Source organism: Camelus dromedarius, unplaced genomic scaffold (genome assembly GCF_036321535.1).
Source record: "Camelus dromedarius isolate mCamDro1 unplaced genomic scaffold, mCamDro1.pat HAP1_SCAFFOLD_8, whole genome shotgun sequence".
In the NCBI taxonomy this organism is placed as follows: Eukaryota; Metazoa; Chordata; class Mammalia; order Artiodactyla; family Camelidae; genus Camelus; species Camelus dromedarius.
Genome location: NW_026989798.1, coordinates 254301 through 281586, shown reverse-complemented (window position 1 = coordinate 281586; position 27286 = coordinate 254301). Strand labels below are relative to the sequence as shown.

Here is a 27286-nt window from a genome sequence, read left to right as displayed (position 1 = left end):
GGCAGTTTTTCTATTTCAATCCTGGCCATGAAAGTCGGTCATAGTGAGAGGAGAGTGAATGAATGAGTCACTAACCAGCTAAGTGTCTTGTATCTCCCTTTGTGTCTCCTCATTCACCAAGGCTTTATTGGCACTTGGTATAATCAAAGCATTGTCCTGTGTACTCAGTGAAAGCAGAGTTAACACTTGTTTGCAAACATCAAGGAGACAGACTGGCAAACAGTTAAAATATAAGGCAGAATGTGATACATCTTATAATTGAGAAAGGAGCAGCAAAAAATAATGTACAGAGAATTAAGTCCGGTTTGGAAATCAGGGAAAACATAGGAAAGAGGTAATTTTGATCTAAGCCTTGAGAGGTAATTGGTGGAGAAGAGGTGTGGAGATGTATAAAACTGAAAGGAAAAGCTCATGAGCCAAAGCATGGGGTGTGGAAGCCCACAGAATGGTTAGAATCTGGAAAGTTATCTGATAACATGGAAAGGGAAGAACGGGTAGAGGACATCAATGTTGGAGAAAGCAAATGGAACTTGGGTGTGGTGAGGTCCGCGTGCCGTCATGAGGATGTGGGACTGGTCCTTGGGGCGTAAAAAGCCACTGAAATATCTGGAAGAATGAGTGACATGTTCTGATTTGCCCAATTAGAAAGACTCTTAAATATGAGTACATCAAGAGCCTGAGAGATTAGTCAGAGGCTAATCTGAAAACAATAGAAGCTGCAATTCAAAGGAAGCATAAGTAAGTCAGCTTCTTCCCATAAGGTATGAAAAGCTGATTAGAGGGTCAGTCTAGATAGGGAGAAAAATGGAGGGAGTACGAAGGACTCAGTGTAGACTCCCTCAATCCCCTTAATGAAGCAGCCGGCAAGAAATTGGATAAGAGATAAATTGAAAGCTTCCCAGGAGTGGTTTGGGGGTGAAAAAACAGTCAAAACAGTGATTTGATTTGGAGTTTGCTCAACTACAGTGCTATTTCAGTTTGATCTGAAAGTGGGTCAAGCAGTCTTCTGAAATTCAGAGCTGGGGTTGGGGGAAGGTGGGAAGGACACGGGGACCATGTGGTGAATCACCCAGTACACGGGGAGGCCGTGGCCCTGTGGGAAATAGCAAACCTAGCCATGTATTTCAGCAATGCAACCCTTGAAGAAGAAACTCCCCCTGCTTGTGAGTGGTAACAGCAGAATTCAGCCTCAGGGAGACTTCTGCTTCGGGGCACCTCTGGTCTTCGCACTGCTGACCTTTCACCCCTCCCTGCGCGGTTCCCTTCTAGTTCTCCGCCCCGTCATCCCGGGCTGCCTGGTTCAGTGTGTTCTGTCTCATAACTGTTATTTTTAATTGAGAGGTAAACCAGATACAGATAAAATAAAAACATGTATGTTCATATTCATACTAAGGTCTTAAGATGAGGAGCAGCAGGCAGACTTTGTGGGGTGGGAGGGTGTCGTCAGAGAGAAGAGGCTGCCGTAGGATGGTGCGTTTGCCCTGACTGAGAGGGAACGGACATGTAATAGGGACCCACTGTGACCAGTCACTGTGCTAAGTACTTTCACACAGTAGCTCTTTTAATTTTCAAACATTTTATAAGGCAGATAATAAACATTCCCCTTCTACAAATAATAAAGTCAGAAATGGGCCACGTCAAAATGCTTGCTCAAACTCATCTAACTGGATAGAAACAATACTGAGGTTTGGACAAAACCCATTGTTGCCAAGGGCCATGTTCTTTCCTCTGTACCACATTGACACCCATTTGAGATATGAGAGTATTTTAAAAAAATCTCATAGTAAAGCTGATTCTAAAATTTGGAGCATTTGTTAGTAGAATGATTTATTTATATGTCCTGATATACTCTGTTGTTTTTAGGGGCCTATTACTGTAAAACTTTGAAAGTATTTCCAAGAAGATACAAAGTGATGATGATTGTTATTGCCAAGCTTTGTGCCATGGGAGTTAACAAATTCATTGTAACTCTATTAACCCTGTCTTCCCTAAAGAGAAGACAATCTGGTAAAATCATGCTTATGTTGACTCAGAGGCCACTTGAGACCCCACTAAGTGTGATTTTCAAAGCCTCTAAGAAAGTAAACCAGTTCACCTGCTGAGGACATAGTGTAACTGCGTAGATATTCTCTCCCCTCTGAAGAGCCGACATGGTAAATTTCTTCTTGGAGACACTTGACAAAGTCATCAGGCTATGGCAAGACTATTCAATTTCCCATGCAATTTTATTTGAATCATCCTCCTTTATTTCCAATAAAACATTTTGCAGACAAATCACTTTCATATTTAGTCATGACACAATAGTGCCATTTCTGTCGGGAGTCCTGGGTGGGTTGGTGTACAGGAAGTGATGAGCTGTCAGTGCTTTGGTCTAGTTAGTAATCTGTCCCAGTGCCTTCCTTGTACTTGAATATTTTCATGGCAAGAGAGCCATGCTTCAAAATGAGATATGAAACCTCCCAGCCGAAAACACCAGCTGCCTGGAAATGCTTGGGTGTCTCCACAAGTAAGAGAAAACTACGTCATTCATTGAGGGTGCTCTGTACCCTTGGCAATATGGAAATTCTAGGAAAAAATAAGATGTGCCTCAAGCGAAGAGGCTGTATTCACACAGGGGCAGCACCTGTCAAGCTTAACTAGCATGGAAGAAATGTTCTGTGATATATTGTGATTAACCCTATGATCTTTAGCCTCTTGGTGATGGAGCTGCCTTACAAGGCACTACAAGGTTTTTTTCCTAAGATAAGATATTTCTTAAGTGTCATTTTTCATAGTCATTTGAATGGCATATTCTTTCTCTCCTTAATATTTCTTTCTCTCCTGTATTAGCAATTGTGCTGTTCTTGGCTGTCTCTGATGATCCATGCTTCCTAATTCCAAAACCAATTTATATTCTTGTTTTAATGAGCGCAGATAAGACTGTCACCTGGAGAAGAAAACACAAAACTGTCAGACAGGCTTTCCAATATATGAGACCCTGAGATTACGAATGGTAGCATTCAGTGTTAAGTTCACCATATTCTTCTGTTCTCTCATTATGTAATAAGTGGTCCCAATCTTCTTGAGCAAAATTGCTGAGTTCCTCCTGGATCTGAGGAAACAGAGTTTGGAAGCTGAGCTATGCGTGCTCAGATGTTTCTTAGCTTATATTTTTGTTCTTATTTTTAGATTTTGATTGTTTTGTTTTGTACATCAAAGTAAAAAAATATATGATAAAAACATTTTTAAAGAGTTACAATAAAAAGGAATACAACACTCCTACACATGCGTCTTCTTCACTTCCAGTCTCCATAGAAATATCTTTCAGTGGGTTCAGTTTTAAAATTTGCAATTGTCTCCATTTATTAAATAACACAACTATACTATTTCTTGATTTTTTTTGATGTTTTCTATTGTGCCATAAAAGATGAGGACTGAACTTAACCTGCACATCCTACAATTTTTTTCTGTCCCTCATCTTCCCAAATTTTGATTGTAAATTGGTATTTTTCCTTTTAAATTGGATTTTTTGGTTACTTTCAATATACTACTTTTCATTTCACTAATTCTGGACAATATCTCTTGACTCCTCATTATGTCAGAAGAGAACATTAACTCATCTATTCTTCCTTCCATAATTCCTCCAGCCTTCCTCCTCCCAGCTTCTGTCAGGTAGCACTTACGCTCTATGTGTTAGTCATAAATATTCCTGAACTAGGAAGTATCTGCTCAAGGATTGAAATGTCCAGGATTGTTGGGTGCTGGGCTGTGCACAGGTGACGGGCTGTTGGGTGGAGAAAATTCAAGCATGAGGACAGCATGATGCTGAGTCCCTTCCTTTGGTTCTGCTTTTCCATCCTTCCCTTTCCATTTGTCACTCCATAACCTCTCTTCTCCCAGCCCATCTTCTCCCATCCTCAGCCAAAACATCTGTGGGAAAACTTAGTCTCTTCACACAAAGGCCCCACTTCCTAATCAGTTCTCGTCTCTCCTGGGGAAATAAAAGCCATCTCCAGGCAGATCCTTGTGCTCTCTTCTCCCTTGTGTCTGAAACAGCACCTCTTTTGCATTTATATTATAAACGCAATATAAATTTCTTTAGTTTTTTCTATTCACTGTCCTTTATTTTATGTTCCTTTTGGTTTCCCTGGAGCCTCCCCTAAGACACTGAATGTGGGGAGAAACTATGAGACTGAAAGTTTTGGCACTGTCCATTGGAAAATGTAAGAAGCAGGGAAAAAAGAGCTGCCATATCACCTGTACAAGGACCATGTACAAACTGCCAATGATGGCAAGCATCTGAAACTTTCAGTAGACAGTGACTTCTTTGGTGCTATGCTCCAAAAAAAATTCAACTGTATCTAGGTTTATGCAGAAAAAGTAGTGTGATTTGGGATTTTTGTCATCGCTTTGTGGCTGTTTTGTCCATTTGAAAGGATTCACTGAGGAAAGGATTCACCTTAATTGCTTCCTTCCTCTTTGACAGCTTAATCCATTTAGAGCTTTTAACAACAGATATACTGACCACATTGTTGATTTGATTCTTGCCTTGAGGATGAATAGGAAGCAGCATTTGTGGCCCATATTCCTATTCAGTTTTACTTCTTAGGGATGGGAATTTTCTGAATCTTTCCTTCTCTCTTCTCATTTTGCTTTTGAAACTGCCATTTTCTAAGCCTCTCTCTCTTTTAAAGGTCTCTGTCAAATGCATCCAGTATGAACCACCATATCCTACTATTATTTTGTGTCCCAGCCCTTTTTCTCTGGAAATACAGATTCATGAGATACATTATCTTCATTCTAAGTGATGGCAGGTGAAACTTTTGTAATACACAGTATGTTCTCTGACCAAAATGGAATAAAACTAGAAATCAGTAACCGAAAGATAACAGAAAGTGATGTCTACAAGCACTTGGAAATGAAATGTCACACATTAAACAATCCATGAATCAAAGAGAAACTTAAAGGAATTTAAGATACATAGAAATAAGTGAAAATAAAATATAACTTATCAAATTTGTGGGATACAGCTGAAGCTGTACTGAGAGGGAGATTTATAGCACTAAATATTTGCATTAAAAAAGAGGAAAAGCCTTAAATGAGTAATTGAAGTTTCTACCTTCAGGAACTAGAAAAGGAAGAACAGAATGAACCTAAAGCAAGTAGTAGGATAAAAAAAAAGGTAAAAATAAGCAAAGAGTAAAAATTAGAATTGAAAATAGGAAGACCAAGGGGGAAGAATGTTGCTCAAGTGATAGAGCGCATGCTTAGCATGCATGAGGTCCTGGGTTGAATCCCCAGTACCTCCTCCAAAAAATAAACAAGTAAACTTAATTAACTCCCCCCACTAAAAACAAAACAAAACAAAACAAAACAAAAAAAAAACAATAGGAAGATCATAGAGAAAATAGCTGAAGCTAAAAATGTCTTAAAACAACAACAACAACAAAAAACCTAATAAATTTGATGCACCTCAAGCAAGAGTGACAGAGATAAAGAGAGATGCAAACTCATCAAAATCAGGAGTGGACTGCAGATAACAGTACACATTTTGCTGCCATTAAAGGGATAATGAAGGAAGACTATAAACAAATTTATATGTGTAAATTCAACAACTTAAGTAAATAGTACAATTCCTCAAAATTTATAAACTGCTAAAATTCAATCAAGATGAAACCAGTAACTGGAGTATTTTAGAGCCATCAATGACACTGTTTGAAATTTAAAAACTCCTAAAAAGAAAATCTCCATGCCCACACAATTTCAGTGGAGAATCTTAACTAAACCTTTAAAGAAGAATTAAAAATAGAAAATAGAAGAAGAAGAAGCATTTCCCCACTCATTTTAAGAGGCCAGTAACGTCCTCACTTGATTCAGTACAATTAGCTGCACTGATGTTTACTTGGGTCTGTGGCAACTGACGGTGAATGAATCCAGTGCCTTACAAAGGTTTAGGGCCTTGGCTTTAAAAACAGGCTGCCCGGATTCAGATTTCAGCCCAGCTGTGTTTTACCCATTTCATTGATCAGTTGTGTAGCTGGTCTGAGCTTCATTTAGCTTGCCTTTCTGAGTGTCTATAACAACAGTAGCTCCTTAGAAAAACTTCGTTAAGATTCAGTGGGTTGAACATGTAAACTCTTACAACCTTGCCCATAGCAAGTTGTCAAGTAATATTACCTGTTACTTTTCCCAAGTTACTCTCTTCATTGTTCTGGGTTGAGAGTCATCATGGTGGAGTTTCTCTCCAGTATCACAGTCTCTTGCTAATTGCTGTGAACTCCTGTGTTTTTCTCACATTTCTTTTTTTGTGTTTCAGAGTTTTCACTTATAGTTTGACAACTTATACTTTTAAAAATCTTTATGCTGTGATTGTGTAAATGCTCAAAAAAGATATTCTTCATGTGAACACAACCTATTTCTTTGAGCTGGAACGATATTTCTAAGATCAGTGGGTACTAGTGATTTTGCTGGCTGGAATGATGACATGAAAGCTCCTCCTAGCAGCATGTTGAGGGAAATATATCAAAGTGTTCCATATTTTTTAGATTGTGAATCATATAACATTTAATTGAACATTTAAAAGAGCCCTCTTTCTCATGTTTGAATCAAACTAATTCTATTTCATCTGATATTAATACACTCTCCCTTGCTTCCTTTTCCTTTGCATTCACATTACAAATACTTGCCCTACTCTTTTTTTTAACCTCTGTAAACTATTTTATTTTGATTGAGTGTTTTAGTCTTGCCTTTAACCCCAGCTGGACCCTTGGGGCTAGCCAGTGATCATTCTAGTTTTCTGTGATTGGAACCTCCTTGATTCTTCAGTCTAAACTTCCAACCCCCATCCCTTCTGTCTCCCCTCAAAGAAGACCTCACCTCCATCAGCCTAACGTACTTGAATTAAGCAAGAGGCTCCTCGTGATTTTGTACCAAAACTGCCCAATAACTGCTCCACAGCGGTTTCTCCTATTTCTTTCCTGTTACGATGGAGGAAGTGCATCTCTTCCCATTTAAGCTTATTCGCTTTAACTCTACATTTGACTCCTCTGAGACGCCCCACGCATTTAACCCACTACCAAGTCCTCTGGATTCTACTTTCCAGTTCTGTCAAATTCTCTTTATATCTGTTGCCACACTTGTCCCACTAGTATCACATGGCAGTAAACATACGGTTACCTGCTTGGTCTGCCTTTCCACTCTTCCGATCCTTCTCAAAGCAGCCAGGGTGATTTCTCATAAATGGAATTCTCATGCTCTCACCCTCTTGCTTCATATATTCCAGGGACTGCCCGGTGCTCTCAGGATAAAGTCTGAATAGCTTAGAATAGGTTACAAAACTTACCTTTGCTTATTTTTTTATTTTCTGTCTTGCCAAACGTTCATTGAATCTATGCTTCAAGTATAATGACCTGATGGGAGAAAATTATTTATCTGGGTGTCAAAATACTCAAAGTTGTATGAGAAGTGAGCAAATGGATCGATGGATGATCATGGCAGTAGGGGTTGTGGAATGTTGTTTATGCACAGAGTTTACAGAATAATTTACCTGTAGAGATGGTCTTGTTTATATTTCATAATTAAGTCATGAGTTAACTGAAAAAGATTCATTGGGTCAGAGAAGAAAACGTATTTCCAGCAACATGTTAAAATGTCTTTGTTGACCATACTTAGTGAGCCAAATGCCGTCAACTTCAGGACTCTCACTGATAAGCTAAATATTGAAATGACTCATTTCACACGTGCCTTTGAAGTTACTTGCAAATATTCCATAAGCAGCTTTTCTTTCTCTCCCTTTAGCTGGTGAAAAGCCGTAAACAACCGCTTTCTATTTATCACAATTAGTGTATCTTGGAAATATGGGTACATCTCATTTCCAATGCAGCTTACGTAAATCTCTGCATCAGACATGCCACTTTTAATGAAATACCATTCACTTTTCTGTCTGGGAAGAAATTTTCCTCAGAGAAGATGTTATTATGTCAAAAGGGCACTTTCATCCAGAAAGCATGTAATATTAGATTGATAAAACATATATCCCCTTCTGTCTTACATTCTTTGTCTCATGCTGTGCTCAGGTGTTGGTTTTCTGGTCACATATTCTCATGATTCTGCACTGGAAAAATGACTAAGTTGAATTCTTGAAGGGCATTAACCCTTGAATCCTCTCTTTTAAATTAGTCAATAGCAAGATGAAATTGCATTGTTTTTGGCCCAAAAGCCCTGCAAGAAAATCAATACAGTTTATTTTGCGTTGGCTCTGTGTAGGCGGTATGATTATGATGATCGTAATTCCTAAGGAACAGACGATACAGGTTAAGACCTCACGTGGCAACTCATGGTAGTAACAGATTATACCCGAAAGTCCCCAAATTGTCTTAAGAATGTGTTTGGATAATCATAAGCCAAAGCAACATTCAGAAATCCTCTTTAAAAGTAAGTAGGTGGTTTGTCAACATTGTGTTACCCAGGCATTTCAGGGTACATCTCTTTCTAGTTCCCAAAAGAAGCCTTTGATCATTACTCAGGGAGATCATACTGAAATGTATTCCTTGTGCCCTGGGGCCTCACTGACCTGTCTGCTGTGGCTGGTAGCCAGCGGTGATATCACCCCAGAGCATGCCAAGGCACTTTGTGTTATGGACCAAATCGTGTCCCTTCCAACATTCAAATATTGACGTACCAACCCCCGCTGTGACTGTATTTGGAGATGAGATTTTTAAGGAGATAATTAAGCTTAATTAAGTCATAGATGTAGGTCCCTGCTCTGATGGGACCAGTGTCCTTAAAGAAGAGGATGAGCCACCAGAGACCCGCCTGCACACACATATCAAGGCCACGTGAGGACACAGGGAGAAGGCCTTGTCTGCAGGCTAAGGGAGAGCTCCTGCTGGAAACCAACACTGCTGGCACCTTGACCTTGGACTTCTAGCCTCCAGAACTGTGAGAAAATGGATTTCTGTTGTTGAAGCCACTTGTCTATGGTTTCCTGTTAAAGCAGCCTGAGATGACTAATACACTGTGTGTGTGTGTGTGTGAGAGAGAGAGAGAGAGAGAGAATGAACAAGAAAGAGTGCCCAGACACTGAGTGGGCAGCTCTGTTGAACTGTGATTTGATTGACTGAGCGATGCCAATAGATATGTTAAAAAGTGTAAAGTTTCTATGAAAACATAGGATATGGAAAAGGACAGAGCATTGCATAAAGGAGGAGGTACAGTGTACTTCCAGGATTCTCAGGGCCACTGCTTGTTCTCTGCCCCACAGCAGCTGCTGCCCCAGGGTCTCTGTGGAGCGAGGATTCTACCAGGTGAGAGGGACTTCTTTTGTCATTCTGAGAGGTTACCGACACTCACTACTATCTGTTTCAGAGATGCTGAGTAGATGCCTATCCATGCATTGGGTGCATTTAGCTGGTCCCAAATGGCCCAGTATATTCCTGAAAGTTATTATGAATGTGGGTGAAGCAAAGGACAAGTTAAAAAATCATTAAATTCATAGAGGGTAATGACACAGTGGAGTAATCACAGTTCAGGTGTACAAAATTGGAATCAGGTGAACTTTGAGGCACTGGTCTCGGACACTGGTCCCTATACCACACTGGTCCCTATACCACTGAGAACTTGAACTTTCTTTAAACTGTCCCAGACCCAAGGACACCACCAGCTGTATTCAGAACAACGTCTACCAGGTGCTACCTTATGGTCTCAAGGTCTCCTCTTGTAACTATGAAGCCATTTCAGACCCCAGCCAATCCTTGCTTAACAAACACGTTTGCTTCTTGCCGGCTCTAATTACAATTTTTGACAAACAAATTACATAACTGACTGTGGCCTTGCAGCTTTTAGCTTTATAGTCTTCCTCTATTTTGCAGTCTGGTGGAACACGATTTAAGTGCTTCTTGAATTTGTCTCCTGGGCTGCAGTTCTAACAGACTCCCAGTAAACACCTCTCTGTGTCATGCAGGTCTCTGTTTCTGAGATTTTGGTCAACAAGGGTAAAGCACAAATATGTAAATTAAAAATTTTAGTTTTGTGAACTTGAAAGCCTAAATAACACAAATAATATAAAATAGCACGTTGACTTTAGAAGTAGAAAATCTCAGATTTATTATTTAGGAGAAAAATGAAAGTATTCTATAAAGTCTACTCCCCTGGCTTCAAAATGCCTGCAATATGTAGATTTATTTGTAATTTCTTTTAAGTTTTGGAAAAAAACAATCCCCTGTTCTATTAGCTTTTCCAGAAAATATGATTCTGAGAATGCCAGAAGAGTCCAATATGAAGAAATCTAACAAAGTGGAATAACTCAATAGGTTAAGTCAGAAAATGTGTAATAGCATCCTCACAAACATTTACTGAGTGTTAATGTTGCCTACAGTACTTTGCTAAAAGAGACAGTAAAATAAATATAATGAACACGCAGGCCTCCCAGATGGAAAGCCAGGGACATACACACATAAAAAATAACATTATAAACAATAAATGATTAAATACCAACATACTTCATATGGAGCACACATACACTAGGAACTCAGAAGCAGAAGAGGCTGAAGGAGATGGAGAAGCGATTTGTGCTGGACCACTTGATATTTCTCCTGAAGAGTCAAAAAGGTCCACATTACCTACCCTGATAATCTGCATTTGGAAAAAGGTGCAGCCCTTTGTGCCTGTAAAACATTGCTACAGATTCCTATCCGAAGCCTTGTAGCATAATATAGACAATGCAAAAAAAAAAAAAAAAAAAGAGCAGAATGTTTCAAGAGCAAGTTCCAGACACCCCTGACAATACTGTGAGTTAAGCCATAAGGTATCTCTGCTAAGTCTCGCCCTGTTATCTGTTACTTTGCCGGCACAGGGCAGGCCTCTCAGACATCCAGTTCTCCATTCATTGTAGACACATTAGTCTCAGCTTAGTCATTATGTAATGCTCCCTAAGGTTTCTTCTGCTTGGGAAATGCAAGATTTTGTCCCTTACCAAAGCTGCATTAGCATCAGAAATTGGATAGGAGATACATTTTTGGAAATATTTAGAAGAGCTATAAGGGTAGACATTTGTAACCTTGTGCCTCTGGCACAGGGCACCCCTCTCCTACCTGGGAGCAAAGATGCAGAGATCAGTAGCAGTAACAGCCTAGACATAAGGCCAGAAGTACTAGACTCAAATTCTCCCTCCATTATTAATTAGCTGTGTGAGCGTGGGCATTCTTGCCATCTCTACGTGTTAGTTTTTTCATCAGAAAAATGTGGTAAGTAATAGTACCTGCAATATAGTTTACATTTCAGTCCTGTGAGGATTCAGTGAGGTCACCCATGTAAAAGGCTTAGAACTCCTGGCATACACCAAGCCCTTACATGGATTAAACAGCAGTCCTGTGACAGCACTGGTAATGCTGACAAAGCGTGGCTGTGCACTCCCAGGGCCAGCATCACTAGGACCCCCTACCGCCTCCACCCCTCACACGTACTCCATTGAATGACATCCTACCAGTGGTTCTGATGCGATGTGGTCGAACTGTGATGTAGGCTTCTGTACTTTCTACCCACACAACAGCGTTCTAATTGCTCTACCATCGTTGACCCTCCCAAACATGCTCCCTGAGAAACATGTCATTGTGCCTCTGGAGATGCTTTGGTTGCCTGAGAATTTAATTAATGGACTGGTTCTACCTTTAGTAACAGCTTCATTGCGTCACATGCCACCCAGAAATGCTTGGCTGTCCTCATCCCGCCTCCCTGACCTGCAGCCCGGGGCACCGGAGAAGCCCTGCTTTTCCTTACAGAACATGTTTCTTCACACATTGCAATGTGGCCTCTGAATAAAGAACCCCCAAGCCTGCCTCTTCTGATTTGATGTTACCATGTGGCAGGGAATGTGGATCACAAAGGCAGCATAGAATGTCTGATTTGAGGGCAGCCAGCTGTTCATTGCTACATTATCTGCTTCCAAAAGAGAGCCTACAGAGCTGCTGTCCCCACCCCCCACCCCTTTTCCCACACATAAAATTCGATGAGATATTAATGTGTAAATTGTAGCACGCTTTAGTTTTATTTGGTTCTGTTCCTGAGGTTTGAAATGCATTAGACTGCTTCAAACTGTCTTCTGGGGGAGCTGCATTAGACCTCCCACTTTCCTGTGGGCCTTTCTCAACCCAGGATCCTGCTGTCGCACCCTACGTCCACCAAGGGGGATTTCAGTGATTGCTGAAACCTGAGGCTCTTGTTTGTCCACATTTCCCCGCAAATCCAATCTTGCAGGTACTTTAACTTGACAACTTGAACCAAATAAAAGGTAAAATCTTCACTCTCCTCCATCTGTGAATACCCTGGGTGTCTGAGCCCTTGCTTGCCTGTTCCCTTCCTGTTCCTCCATGTATCTGTAATATGAGCACAAGATGGTCTTTTAATTAGCAAGTTGGAGGGGACCAAGTTACACCTGTCATGGGGACCATTGAGTCCTGTTTTCCATTAACAATAAGTGGAGAATAGTGTTTTCTAATAAGGAAGCCTCACCGCCCCTGCCTCCCGCCACCCTGACCGCGCTCGGCCCCACGTGCCCCACTCTCTAGAACTGTTCTTTTAAGACCCAACTCAAGCGGTGCCTCTTTTCTGTGGCTTTTCCTCACATCTTTTCTCTTCTCCATCACCCTCTGAACTCCTACAGAACGAGCAGCACCCGTCTGTCTTCCCCCAGGATTGTGTCTATGCCTCTACTATAGATTATGACTTTGTATCTCTGTCCTTTCTGCCAGTCCGTGATGGCAGTTTTATTCACATTTGTGCTGTTTGGTGCCATCCAGCTGACATGGAAGAGGTGACCATTTAATTAATTGATTGCTGACCTAAAGAGATCTATAATAATAGATTTCATATGCAAAAATAAGTGGAGTTTAAAACTACTTAAAACATCCTTCTGGTCTATGCTACCTGAATGAAAAGCTTACTTGCATAAATCACCAAAGCACTGATTTAGTGACATTAATATAGTGGCAGCTGTCATTTGTTAAGTGTTGCTTGTGCCAGGCACTATCATAGGTACTTAGCACAGCCCTATTTAAACAATGTATTATTATGTCTATATTAAAATTGAGGAAACTGAGGCTCAAAAAAATGTTAAATAACATCTGTGAGAGCATGAGGTTTTAATGTATTAGGGTTCTCTAGAGAAACAGAACCAATAGGGTCTGTCTGTCTGTCTATCATTTATCTATTGAGAGAGACAGATTGATTTAAGGAATGGGCCCATCTTTTTGTGAGGGCTGTCAAGTCTGAAATGAAGTCCGTAGGCAAGCTGGCAGGCTGGAAATTCAGGTAAGAGTTGACATTGAATTATTTGAGTCTGAATCCCACAAGCCAGCAGGCTGGAAATTGAGGCAGGGTTTCTATGTTGCATCTTGAGGAGAATTCCTTCTTCTTTGGGAAACATCTGTCTTTGTGCTTGATGCCTTCAACTGATTGGATGAGGCCCATCCACATTAGAGGGTAATCTGCTTTACTCAGAGTCTACTGATTTAAATGTTAGTCACATCTAAAAAATACCTTTGCAGCAGTCTCCAGACGTGTTTGACCAAATGAAGTCCACAGCCTCCATTCTCTATCTAAAGTGTCACAGCTTCCCAGATGTGTGTCTAGTCCTCCATGGACTCTGTTCTGCTCTTTTTCTCTCTCCTGGGCTGTGTGCCCTGAGAGTGTGGCTTGTATTCATTGTGAAATCTCCCACTTTTAATTTTAACCTGCAAGACGTACTCTCTTTTTAGAGGAGAACTTTCATTCTCCTCTCAGTTATTCTATTTACTTGACTCTTCCAAAGCTCACCGTACCCCACTCCCAGCACATTTGCCAGATTCCCCCAATTCATACCATGGGTGACCGTGTAGACAGAGTGCTCAGGGTCCCAAGAACAGAAATGCGAGCTAGAGTAAAACTCCCTCGTGTCATTTTCAGTAGTGTCGTGTTCATATTCCCAGAGAGCATGGTGTTCAGTTGAAGATGCTGATCACGCCATTGAGTGTTGCAGAGGCAAGCCGTTTTGTGGCAGTGAGTGAGTCTTAAGTTTTCCTGAAACTTGTAGAATAGATATTAAAAAAAACAAGGTAATATATTTGTAAGCCCTTTGAAAGGGATAAAAAGGCTTTTAAAATATTGGTCATTTAAACTCCTAGTTTGGCTCTTCTTTGAATTCTTTTCCTCTCTCCTACTAGATACATTATCTGTCCCCAAGTAAAGAGGAGTTATTTGAGGGCAGAAACTGTCCTCTGTACTGTATACTGTACCAGATGTGAAGGACATATAATTGTGATGATTAAGAGCTCAGATGTCAAGGGTCAACCCTCTGAACCTGAAGCCCAGCCCAGTCTCTTGATGACTGTGGACAAGCCAGTTATCTTCTCTTTGCTTTGATGTCCTCATTTTAAAAATAGGCATAAATAATACCTATCTCACAGGGCTGTTGTGAAGATTATATGAATTACTCTAAGGAAAACACTTGGAAGAGCACCTGGCGTGCTCAAAGTGAAATTATTATTCTGGTCATCCCGTTCACAGGGACCCATTCTGCCAACATTAGCACCTTCATCTACATTTTATGTGGTCTCTTCCCTAGTGACATAGTTTAAAATGTTTTGACCTGTGTTCCAAAGCATCCAAACTTTGACCCTGTCAGCACCAGCCCTTGGTAGCAAGAAAACGTGGGAAACATGGGATCTTTAAAAATGACTCAACAATAGAGATTGTATATGGAAGTAATTAATTCTTAGAATTATGGAGAAGATTAGATTAAGAAAATATAGATTGAGTAGTGCAGGAGTGGTTCCTTCCTGTGCCGTCTGATGACAGAGCAAATTACCTTGAGTTCTCTAGGCTTGTTTCTGCATCTGAGATGATAGGTACTGAAGTTCAAGTGCGTATGTAGCAGCTGACACTGCTCAGGTAGAATGCTTCTTGGAGCCCTGCCAAGCGTGTCATGCTTCATGTTACTGAAATGGCATGTTATTGAAAAAACAAGCAATCTTTCTCTGGGTTTTTTTTTTGGGGGGAGTGGTTTGTATGCATTTTAAGAACATCTTTATTGAGAAACAACTCACATATCATAAAATTCACTGTAACTTTGGAGAGTATATTTCAGTAAATTTTACTATTTTAACAGACTTGTGCAACCATCAGAGCGAATTCCAGGACACTTCCGTCGCCCCGAAAACAAACTCCATAGTGACGAGCAGTCCCTCCCTTTCCTCCTCCTCCCCCGCCTCCCTCCCCAATCCTAGGCCACCCCTGATCGTTCTGTGTCTGTGAACTTGTCTATTCTAGACATTTTATATAAATGGAATAATACACTATGCGGTCTTTTTAGCTGCTTTCTTTAACTTAGCATAATGTTTTCAATCTCCATCCATTTGTATCATGTGTTAGTACTTCATTCCTTGTTATTGCTGGATAACAGTTCTTTGCTTGGATACACCACATTTTCTTGATCTAGTCATCAATTGAAGGAAATTAGTGTTGTTTCCACTGTTGGACTGTTATAAGTAATGCTGCTATGAACACTTGTGGACTATTTCTTGGTATGTGGACATAAGTTTTTTTTTCTGTTTTTATATATAGTGGTTAACATTTGCAAATCTCAAACACCCAAATTTATCCCTTCCCTCCATGTTTCCTCTGGTAACCATAAGACTGTGTACTACATGTAGACATATGTTTTTATTTCTCTTGGATATATACCTAGAAATGGAATTTATATGCATTTTAAAACCAGTACTAAGGTGACTATTGAATTATTCCAAAGAGCTTTCTGTTGCATAGAAAGATCAGTGCAGAAAGAAAATGTCTTACTATTAGATAGGTTACAGGAAGTCTTCAAATAGTTTTCTCAGTTGTTCTGACCACTGTGCTCTGAAGAAGCAAGTGCAGGTAGTTCCCATTTTACAGATGAGGAAATAGGTTGCATTGAGAAACTGGGCTTAAATCACATGTTAGTCAATGGGAGAGAAAGAAAAATAACCATCATCCTTGCATTCTTTCCAGAATTCCAGCTGCTGCTTTACTAGGCTATTATTGTAGCTTTAGCTGTAGAAATTTTTGTACAATGGTAGTAAGATATCTTTGTAAGGTTTCAATTTCCTTTTTTATGGATGTATGTGGAATTTAATTTCTATACTCTGACACTTAGACTGCTGAGTGATTCTAGATAAAAATTACAAAATAATATGCCATTGTACCACATTCAGGTTTTCAACCTCATTTGGGCCCTTAAAACCATTCTGCAAACAAGTTTTTGTGTTCTTGGTCAGTCTCTACTTGAGGACGTCACAGGCTGTCAGGGACCATGGGGCATCACATCTGATGTCTCCAGCTGGGTCCCAAGCCTTTTAGTGCAAGGATTGCTTCATATATTTTTCACCCTTTGTACTGACGTGATTTGCACACTGAGAGTTCTCAGTAGGCAATTTTTGGTGGTGATTATTCTGAATTCCTTCCTTCCTACTCAGTTCAAAGGGACCATGATCTAACCCTTTGCAAGAAGACTTTTATTTGCAATTTGTTAGGCATTTAATATAGATGATGTTCTGATTACATATGTCAGTATGTTAAAAGAATTACCAAAATTTTTATATACTTTATTAATGCACAGACATTAAGGCTGAATATTTTATGGCACTTAATATTGGTAATAATCAATAAAGAGGACCTTAGTGCATTAATTACATAATTTTATCCCCTTTTTCCCTTTTAGCTGCACTCACACGCAGCCTAGCACTGGATCTGATCCTGGTGTTTTCCCCACCAAAACCAAAAAGGATCTGATTCATGGCCCAATTGAATTGAGCCATATTGATTTTGGTTTGCTCGGTAAAGAGATAGCTACCTACCTTGAACCTTGAACCTTGAACTTGACTTTGAAAATGGTGAGCATTTGAGTGCACGTCCAACACAAGCTAAATGTACCAGGGTGTCTTGCAGAGCTGAAAGTGAGAAGGGCAGGTGTCATCGTTGACCTGACATCCATCTCTCAGAATTCCAGTCATTCGTACCCTTTTGTCTGCAGGTTTTTATTTGTTCTGGACAATTAGTTGCGTATGAGATGAGACAAACATGAGACTTGGTAGGATGGAAGCAGAGAGGGAGTGAAGCGCCCAGTCTAGATGACCTCCTATTTTATTTCCTATTATCTTGTTTGACTCATGGCCAGAGACTTTTATCCCCGAGATAGTAGATCATAACCGATGGGATTAGGCATTCCCATTACCAGTCTCAATCCACCTTGATGCAGCGTTAGCCATATATTCATACATAGCAGCTCATAAGAGATTAACTTTATATGCCAAGATCTATGCACATGGAAACATTAATGTCAAAGGCTCGGGGATGGCCTCAATAAAAATGATAAGTACATAAGATGTAGTAAACATGCTGCTTTGAGCCAAGTCATGCACTGTGGTGAGTTATCATTGGCAGTTATCTTGACAACTCAAGTCACTTAAGGACAAAACTTAAACTATAGAACCACAAGCTTCTTTCAGAGTCGTTCAGTCTAGATATCATGTGCATATAATAATAAGTCAATTAATTGTTTCAGTTTTAGCTTTCTAATAAGCCTTCAGATTTAACTCATAAACACAAGGTGCCGATTCCACATTCCTACAAACTAGAATGAAGCCATTTTCTAATGACAGCCCATAGTTTAGTGGTTGGATATTATACTGCCCAGGTGTCTCCATTCTCTATGGCAATAAGAACTGGAAAATTCAAAGCACCCAAGCTTCTATCCTAACAGACGGAAGAAAGGTGTTTTAATGCCTGATTTATAAAAGTGAATTATAATTTTGCCAGAGAGAAACAGAAAGACAAGTAATAATGTCTGACTATATTATAAGAATATTTGAATAGTAATCAGATTAATTCACTCCACAAGGCAGACACAATCCATTTTACTTTCCAGTCATCTTCTTGAAGTTCATTATTTCCTGGGGAACACTGCTTTACTACAATCAACTCTTTTTATATCGGAAATATCTATAACTCTGTGAGTTTGTGACCTCGTCTCATAAAAACCCTGACTTGCCCACAAGTCTTTTGGCTGTCACAAAAGAGTTCAACCTGCCAGGCTACAATCAGAGTTTACTCTTTTTTTATTGAAATATAGTCAGTTACATTGTGTCAAATTCTGGTGTACAGCACAATGTCCCAGTGATGCATGTATATACAATATTCATTTTCATATTCTTTTTCATTAAAGGTTATTACAAGATATTGAGTATAATTCCCTGTACTATACAGAAGAAATTGGTTTTTTATCTATTTTTGTATATAGTGGTTAACATTTGGAAATCTCAAACTCCAAAATTTATCCCAGAATTTACTCTTTATAGAACCAGTTTTCTGCTAGTATGACACCGCACATTTCATCTGCCACTTTGAGTAACATGGTCTTTGGGGTCTTTTTTTCCCCCCAAATACTAACAGGAAAGGACACTAAGATATAGCTAAGTGCTCATGACATGACAGACTGGTTATGTGGCTGGAGAAGCTTCTGTTTGTGGTTGAGGTCATGGGGGTGTGCTAGCCAGTTACTGGGTAGAGATAAGGCTTCTTTTCACAGAAGGAAGGAGCTATAATATAAAGACTGTAGCTTCTGCTTTCTTAGCTCTGAAAATGTAAAAGAAACCAAATTAAATAACCCAGATGGGCTGAGACTTCTGATAATAGCTGGACGTTAACAAGCAAGAAATTAGAAAGAAACAAGGTGGAGCAAAGGCATGAGGTGGAAGGAGGAGGAAGCTTGTGTTCTCCAAAACAGGAGAAAGAAAGGTAGGACCAGTACTGGTTCCCAAGGCAGCCTGGACTTAGCCTTTAAGGCCTGAAGGCTGCTTCTGGTGAAGTGAGTACACAGGACACTAGACTTGGAGGGGGTTTCAGGAGTCAGAAGTGAGCATGGAGGAGGGTGAGAACTGCCTGTGACCTGCAGAGCCTGGAGCTAAGAGAAACAGAAAAGGCAGCAGCCAGGGATCAAAGTCACAATCAAGAGTCAGCCCCTAAATTCAGAGTAAGCCTTTCTATAAAGAGGCTGAACTCAGAGCAAGAAAAACTGAAGTCACCAAGGCTAAGCAAATAGGTCAAAAGAAAAGTTGAAGAGGTGGAGCCTGGAGGGAGTTCCTGGAGAGATGAAATACACCTTCATGTGTGTCCTGTTAGGACTGGGAGCGAAAGGCCAAGAAAAACACAGCACACTCAGATGTATAAAGAGAAAAATGATCAATGCTTCCAAAGAGGTCCTGCCTCTAAAAAGATACCAGGGAGTGTGAGCACTTGCACGTGCATGGAATATCCAGGAAGAGAGCTGGAAGCTAGTAGAATCTGTCGTCTCAGGAGGAGGACTGTGTGACAGCTACTCTGGGCAAGAGGGTGTCTTCCACTGCATTCTGTTTTGTATTTTTTAAAATTCTGAGCTATATAAATATCACAAAGGGAACTAAAATCACTTCAAATTTTAAGAGGATATTAAGTAAAATTAAAGGAATATATAAAAGAAATCTTGCTCCAGGGAGAGAGGGAAGGATAGGGAAGAAAAGAGAAGTCAAATATTAAGGGGAATTTAGAAAAAAAGTTTTCTTCATAGTTTGTTTTTTTAGTTGATAAAATCATGAAAGCTAAGGCTAACAACTATGGGTCATCTTTGGTGTTTCTATCATAAATTAAGAGAAGGTGTAGAAATGTTTCAATGTCCCTATTCGCCTTTTGATGAGTATTTTATTTAAAAAAAATTTGTAATGAGTATTTTATTTTGAGCATGACTGTGACTGAAAAATTGGGCTCATATTCAAGTGAGAATTATATATAAGCAATCCTCTGGTTACTTTGTAGCATACTTGATTATTCATAATAAATCACTATCACATTATCATAAAACATTTCTAACTTCATATGATGCATTTTTACTAAATGCTGAAATTACTCCAAATCCTGAAAGCCACTATGGGCTAGAAATACATGATAGCATGTATGACACTTGAAATAATGTAGGCATAGTCATCTGTATAAGACAAAGAGTGAATATAGACTGAGGAGTGTTAAGTAGAGAAGGTTTAGACATGGCAAAGCTTGGCGACATCATGGGAAATCCACCTCTCTCCACTTACAATGAAAAGGTTCCTTGGAAAAGGGAAATTGCTATTGACCAAGAAAAGAGCGAGGGAAGGGAATGCCAGGCATGTAACAGCTGAGGACATTCAGAGATGAACGTGGGAGGACTGGGTAAAGGGAACATAAATGTTCTAGGGGAAATGTATTGTCCAGAGGATGAAAAGTAGGAAGAGAGTCAGCCCAGCAAAGCCACGGGAGAAGAGGATGGAGGAGGGAGCAGGATAGAATACACGTCGTGTTCAGAATGTTAAACTGCACAGCCCCACAGCAAATGGCAAGACTAAAAGAGCATGTTGGTAGGGAGCTTGAGAATGGGATGAGGAACCATGGGAAGTGGGTGTTTCAATAATAAAATTTATCAGTAATGTCAAGATGGTGTAACATACAAGAAAAATAAGGACATAGAAGAGTCCTTTCATTCAGCAGCTGTGTGGTGACTGGGGACCTTAAGGAGGGCAGAGTCAGGGCAGGGTGGAACAGGAGCAGACTTCTGTAACTTGCAAGCAGAGTGAAGGTTGAAGAAGTGGAGACATTGAATGCAGACAAATCTTAGAAGCATAACTGTGAAGGAACTGAGGAGTATGAGTGGCTAAAAGTGTCAAGAGGGGGACTTGTTTTGTTTTGTGGATGGGGGACACTGAATGCTACATGGAAATGAGGAACAGTAGTGAGAGGTTGATGCTGTAGCAAGTTAGGGATACAGTGAGTTGGCTGCGCATGGAGGCTAAGCACAAGAGCATTGGGAAGAAGAATGACTTCTTCCACAGAGAAGGGAGGAAAGACAAAGTTCTATTTCATGTCCCATGGCCTCTACCTTAGTGTAAGCACCTTAAGTCCTGTTAAGGACTTATGAAGGAAATACTGTCGTTTTCATTCATGTCTAGTCCAGGACCCTTACAGGTATCTGGGTATCCCCACATTTCTTGGGGCCATTTGCATGCCAGCCCTTCAGCTTCTGGAGATAACCAAAATAAGGGGATTTGGAGAGTTATAGAATCAACACTTCACTTATAGGTACAGCAGTGAATGTTCTTAATTGAGGTCAAAGCAGATTGTCCCCCATGAGTCCCACTGTGCTCAAAGTCCCTGGCCAGCTCTTTGGGCTCAAAAACATAGAGAATTATTGACAAAAACTCCTAAGGCCAGACCTGCAGGGAGCTCCTCTAGACAGTGCTGTAGGGAGCCTGGCCTGTACATTCAGAAAGGGAGGAGGACTGCCCAGTCTGTCTCCTGGGGTGCATTTAGGTCTGGAAGCTCTGGAGCCAGTCACTGAGGACCAAGGACAGAGCTGCATCTTTTGGAATGTGATGCTGTGGGGGCAGGTGTTTTACACATCCGCCTTGGTCCCTGGTACATAATGAAAAATGAATAAATGGAAGCAGTCCACCTACAGCACCAGCACAGAAGCATGATGGTGGCTCTCATGAGCTCTCGATGGACAGCTCACTGATGGGCAGAGATTCAGGTGCATCTCTGGCAGCACAGCCATTGCTCTGAGAGCTCTGCAGAGGAATTAGCAGGTGGGAGACAGGAGTGGCCTTCAAGGGACCAACAGGGACAAGTGAGGCTTAAGACTCAGAAAAATTAGGGCCATTTGTGTTCCCAGCATAGTAGTAGTGTTCATGATCAACCATGCAGGACCTCAATTTTCTTATCTATAAAATGAGAATAATAAAACAACTCCCTCATTTTTTTCTTGTGAAGATTAAATGATGTAGTGCTTAAATATAAAGGGCTTAGCACAGTTTGTGGACAACCATTGGCCATTAGGCAAGGGCCTCATTGCTTCCCATTCTCAGCACCTTGGACAGAGCAAGTGTCTAATCACTGCAGAGCTAAATGTACAGTGTTTGCCCGGAGTCAACTGTAGTTCCATATGTGAATGCACTAAGGTGGCTATGACAGTGATTTGACCTCAAGAATATGAGTGACAGTGAATGTAAACTCCAGTGCTGTCAGCCTGAATCAATACATATCTGGAGTAATGATCCATTGACTTCTAGGTAATGAGAGAAAGTTATGATGTTGTGAGTATATTATGGCTTCTTGGAATTTTTATTGCTTTCCTTATGCATTAATATAATAACAAGGAGTATGAATCATTTGCTTCAGGGCTGCAAGAAGCTGCAGGTTGAAGTGTTGATCATTTTATGTCAGAATGTCATCCCCGAAAGAAAAACAGCCAGTACAGTGCCATGGCATTTACTGACAAGTACTTTAAATTTGCAGCTACCCGCATTAGGTAATTTGTCTCTGGAATCATTTGGCTCCTGTTTGGGAAAAAACATTTGTCAAATGAGAAGGGCAGTACAGTAGTCAGGTAACCATGTGCATTGGAAACAGATTTTAAAGAGGAAAATTGGGCATTATGTCCACAAACAATTTTTTTGTGCCCACTATGTGCTGAAATTTGTTCTAGGTGTTAAAGTATAAACATTGATCTCACACATTCCCTGTCATGAAGACACTCATGTAGTTGCAGACAGAGCTCAATTAATGATTAATTGGATGGCAGTCTGGTAAATGGTAAGTTTGATGACAGGCGACAGTTTGACTAAGATGGGTGCTCAGAGGAGTGAATCTTAACACAAACTTGAAGAACCATGGCAGATGGTGTCCCTTGAATTTTAAAGGTTGAATGAGAAGTACCTCCACATATAGGAGAGATGGAGTGAGCCAATTCATAGGTGAGAATGGTGTTGGGATGGGGAGAGGAGGCAGGTGGAAGGAGTTTACTGTTACGTGTGTCGGCAAGGCCCAGAGTGCTAGGAGACAAATGTGGAGAAGGAGGAGGAGTTTACGCACATAATGTTATGTTGAGAAATGTGCCTCTATCTTTTGAGTGAACTCTATTGAAACCATGGCTGGGCATTTAAGAGTTTTAGGCAGTGTTAACATGTGATCATATTTATTTATACTGCAATATGTAGTAGGGTAAAAGGAGGGGGGCACTTAGACATCATCAGGGTGAAGTTGACTGGACACTCAGCTCAGAGGCACATTCCCTTGTGATGGCCTCTAGCCATTTCTGACCGGTGTACCTCTTCCTTTTTGGTTCCTCTTAGGGAGGACCGCTGAGTAACATCCTGCATTCACCTTCATTCTAGAGATACCTAGTATTTTCTGTGACTGGGAGGTATGTGATGCTTGTGTAACTTATACATTCATAGTCATTTGTTGAGGTTTTGTGTGATGTTAAAGAAGAATGTGCAAAATTATATAAAGAGGCTGTGAAAACATTCCACTCTTTGCAAACCACATACATTTTTGAAGCTGGATTTTAAAAATCATTCATTTTAAGAAAAACTACATATCATGACAGATATAAGACCAAGTATATGTGACATTTCAGGTGTCTTCTCTCAATTCAGATATTGAAGAGATTTGCCCCCCAAAAAAGTGTAAAATGGTGTCACACTTCTACTCGAAATTTTTTGTTTTGGAAGGTATATTTTCAATAACTTACTATTTGTGTTAGCATGTAATGGGTTTATTATTCAAACAAATTGGTAATAAATATTTTCTAAGAAATCTGTTCCAACCTCAAATACAGAAAACGCCAGTAGAAAGAGCCCATAATAGCTCCCTTTGGGGTCCTCAATAATTTTTGAGTGTAAAGCATTTCTCAGACAACAACAAAAACAAACAAACAAAAAATTGAGAATGATTGCTCTAGAATGACCAAGTTACTGAAATCTTACCTTCTATTCAAATTTCACTTCTGATAAAACGTTTTATTTATGCTCACTGGTTTCGCTAAGCCAGAAGCAACTACTTCCCTACTCCTAAGTCCCGTAACGCTTCGTTTATACAGTCTCACTTATTATCACTTATTATGGTTTCTTTGACCACTTGTTAAATTTCCTGTTAGAATATAGGCTTCATGAGAATCTGTGTGTGATTTATCTTTGTGTCTCCCGATGTATCTACCACAGTTGTAGCACTGAATAATTACTGACTAGTTCGGTGAACACAACACATAGAAGAAGCACGTGAACATTTGCATCGCCAGGACCATGCATATTTGGTGTTTGAATCATGCTTCTTCACTATGTTTCACCACCAGCCTTGGATTCAGGATGGCAGGTATATCACTCTTTCCTCTGCCCTATGATTCTTTTCTGATAAAACAAATGGATTGTAAATGGTACTAGTATCAGATATTATTGCTCAAATTAATCAGAAGAAAAAGTATCAGTGCCCAAGAACCTCTGGGAAATCAGCCAATATCTAAGGTTTCTATAATTTTAGTCACTGTAGACCACAAATGAGAGAGAATTATAGAGAAAAGAGGGGAAAGGCAATCTTTTCTACTGCAAATCATATAATTTTTACCTCCTACATTCATATTCTTAATGATAACTAAGTTCTTATTAATCAGGGGTTATTATTGACCCCTTATTAAGGGATCATAGATAGGTCTAAATGAAAAATTATGGGCATCAGTGAACACTAAGAGATAATTTAAAGGTGTTAATGTAAGTGTCATGTTGCAAAAGACATTTAATTTCTGCCTCCCTTTATTTAAAGTAGTTGTTAAAATTCTTTATATGACCTAAATCTGTTTTACAGATAGGAAAAAAATAAAACCCATAAAAGGCCAAAAAAATAAAATAAAATAAATTCCTTATGAAAGAAATTTCAGTTGAAAATTCTAAGATAGTGAGATTTGTGTTTTCAATTCAGTTAAAACGTAAGGTGTTCACACGAATTTCCCCAATAATATGCAAACAGTGGGCTAGCTCTTAGGATCACAGTGATCAGTAGTAGAAGGTGCAGGGAATTGTTTCCTGGACTCCAACTCTTCACTGCATTTCTTTTTTTTCAGTAGAATAAAAAGTTACTTTCTTGGTATAAATCCAGTCTATTTTGTCTGATTTATGAGTTTGCTCCAGTGTTTCATCACGGAGAGAGAACAGGGCTGCATAGCACATTGTCAGTCGGTCTTTGTGCTTTCGGAGAAAAATCACAGCATTCTTCCCTGAAACACCTCTTCTCACCCAAGTGGTGCTTATGAAATTACCAAGACCTCGGTGTGGTGAGCTACAGCTCAGTATTTCTTCCAGATCATTTCTTGCTATAAAGAACCATGTACCACAAATAGAAAAAGAGTTTGTTAAAATATGAGGAAAAGTGAAATATTAACACCAAAAAAAGCCTCTGAGAGAAAAGCTGGTCATGATCGCCTGAGTCCTGAGGTGACCATTGAATTGAAAACGACCATTTGCCTTTTCTCTCTCTTTTTTTCCCACTCAGCAACAGCCAGTGTGACCTTTTAGGTGGGTTAACTTGACCTTGTCCATTTCCTTCTTAAAAGCATTGATCACTTTCCATTGCCCTGAGGATAAATTACAAAATGATAATGTGGCTCCCAAGCCTCCCTGATCTAGCCTGGCCCATGGCTCCAGATCCTCCTCTCATCCTGTCCTAAGTCTCTTCTTTCTCATCTACATCAGGGATAATTCCTGTTTGTTCTTCAAGTCTCAGCTTCCATGTAATTTCTTGAGAGAAGGATTCTCAGACCTCTCAATCTAAATGAGGTCCCCCAAGTTTTATCATACCTTTATCTGTTCCTTTATATTGCTTATCAGAATTTGTCATCATATACTCATTCATGCATTTCCCCACTTGACTGAAAGCTCCCTGAAGGAAAAGAACGTGTTCATTTGGAGGAACATACACCCCAGTGACTGACATCTGGTAGGGAATGAACATGTCCTTTTTGACTGAATAAAACTTTAATGAACAGAATTCCAGATGATCACATTGCATATTGGCAGTGTTTAGCTCCCCTTTCTCATGAAGAGCCACACCAAGTTAGTCTGGCAAACTTTCAGATTAAAGAGAAGAAAACATTCTGAGTTCTAGTGAAAGGCTACCAAGCACACTGACCGAGGAGATGAACTGAAAAACTTAGTCTTGCTAATTTTCCTGGACTTCCCTGAACCTTTGAGGAAGGCAGGAGAAACCTTGGCTTCAAGTATTAGTTTCTTCAGGGCACACTATCTGGAAATACAGGTAGCCACCAGGTTCCACCAGACCACTCTTTTGGAGTATCCACAAAAGTCGTGTTCTCCAGCTACACATAGGTTCTTTCTTTTCAGATCTTTGGAGAGACCACATTTCCAATAACCCAGCATGCCCAAGGTTAGAGACTGTTGACAAGTGGCTGGCTATACTCTGGGTCCCAGACTGCATTATGAGGAAGGTTGAAGTCGAGGGGAGCTCTGTGAACATACTGTGCAGTGGCTGCAGCCATTTGGAGACAACCCTTGTTCAGGAGGAAATGGTTTTCTTAAAGACAATTCCTGATTCTGGTTTCCCAATTCCACTTCTGAGCAGCTCCTCTGCTCTACATTGTCTACCTTCAGGAAGAGAGAAAGCCCTCTTGACAGTCGAGCGCTGCGTCCTCTTCTCTGAATAAGGTCTTTGATCCTGCCTCTTTGTCTTGCTTTTGACTTTTATGTTGAATCATCTGTTTTCCTACGCTTTTTCTAATTAATTTGCTAGGCTGAATTAGTGCCAAATAAATAATGAGTTTCCAAATTAGCTGACACCATAATGGAACCAGAGATTTAATTAATTTAGTACCAAGGGTCTTCTACAGACAATGGTAAATTTATACCATAAAATGCTGATATTTATTAATGTGGAAAGTTTTCTTATTTTAATACATTATTTTAATAACCAGACTTTAATACGGAGACCTTCTCATTCTCATCTGTGTAAACAACAGGATTCAGATCAGGCAAAGACCACACTGATACTCAGTACATTTAATTTCCTGTAAAGTTCTTTGATTTCACTTTATGTAACATCAAGAATAATTGGTAATTCTCTGTCTCAATAGTTTTCAGTATTCATGATAATTTTAATAACTACTCATATGTTAGCAGTGTAAACCTATGCAGAAATCTCTGGTGTCTGCCTGCCACTGGATCACAGATTGGACGCTTTCTACCAAGACTGCCTTTGGGGTGTGTACTCTGCCACCTCTCCCACTATTTCCCTAAATGGATTCTCACGAACTAGCTATTTCTAAACCCTGGGTGGACCACAAATTAGTAGAAACTGAACAATAACTGGAAACTTGTACTTGGTAAACATATGATTTGGACAGATGATATCCACTGAGGACTCTGATTTCTTCTTGCTTAAAACATAGTTATTGTCG

General features: G+C 40.0%; 1 long non-coding RNA gene across 1 annotated transcript in view; it reads left to right on the top strand.

Annotated features, from left to right (window-relative positions):
- LOC135320767 (uncharacterized) overlaps positions 1-26469 on the top strand; it is a 246698-nt gene extending 220229 nt beyond the window's left edge. Inside the window, exons 6-7 of the long non-coding RNA XR_010380088.1 lie at positions 24048-24198; positions 26217-26469. This is a non-coding gene — a long non-coding RNA (uncharacterized LOC135320767). The remainder of the gene's footprint in view (positions 1-24047; positions 24199-26216) is intronic.
- Positions 26470-27286: the final 817 nt, after the last annotated feature.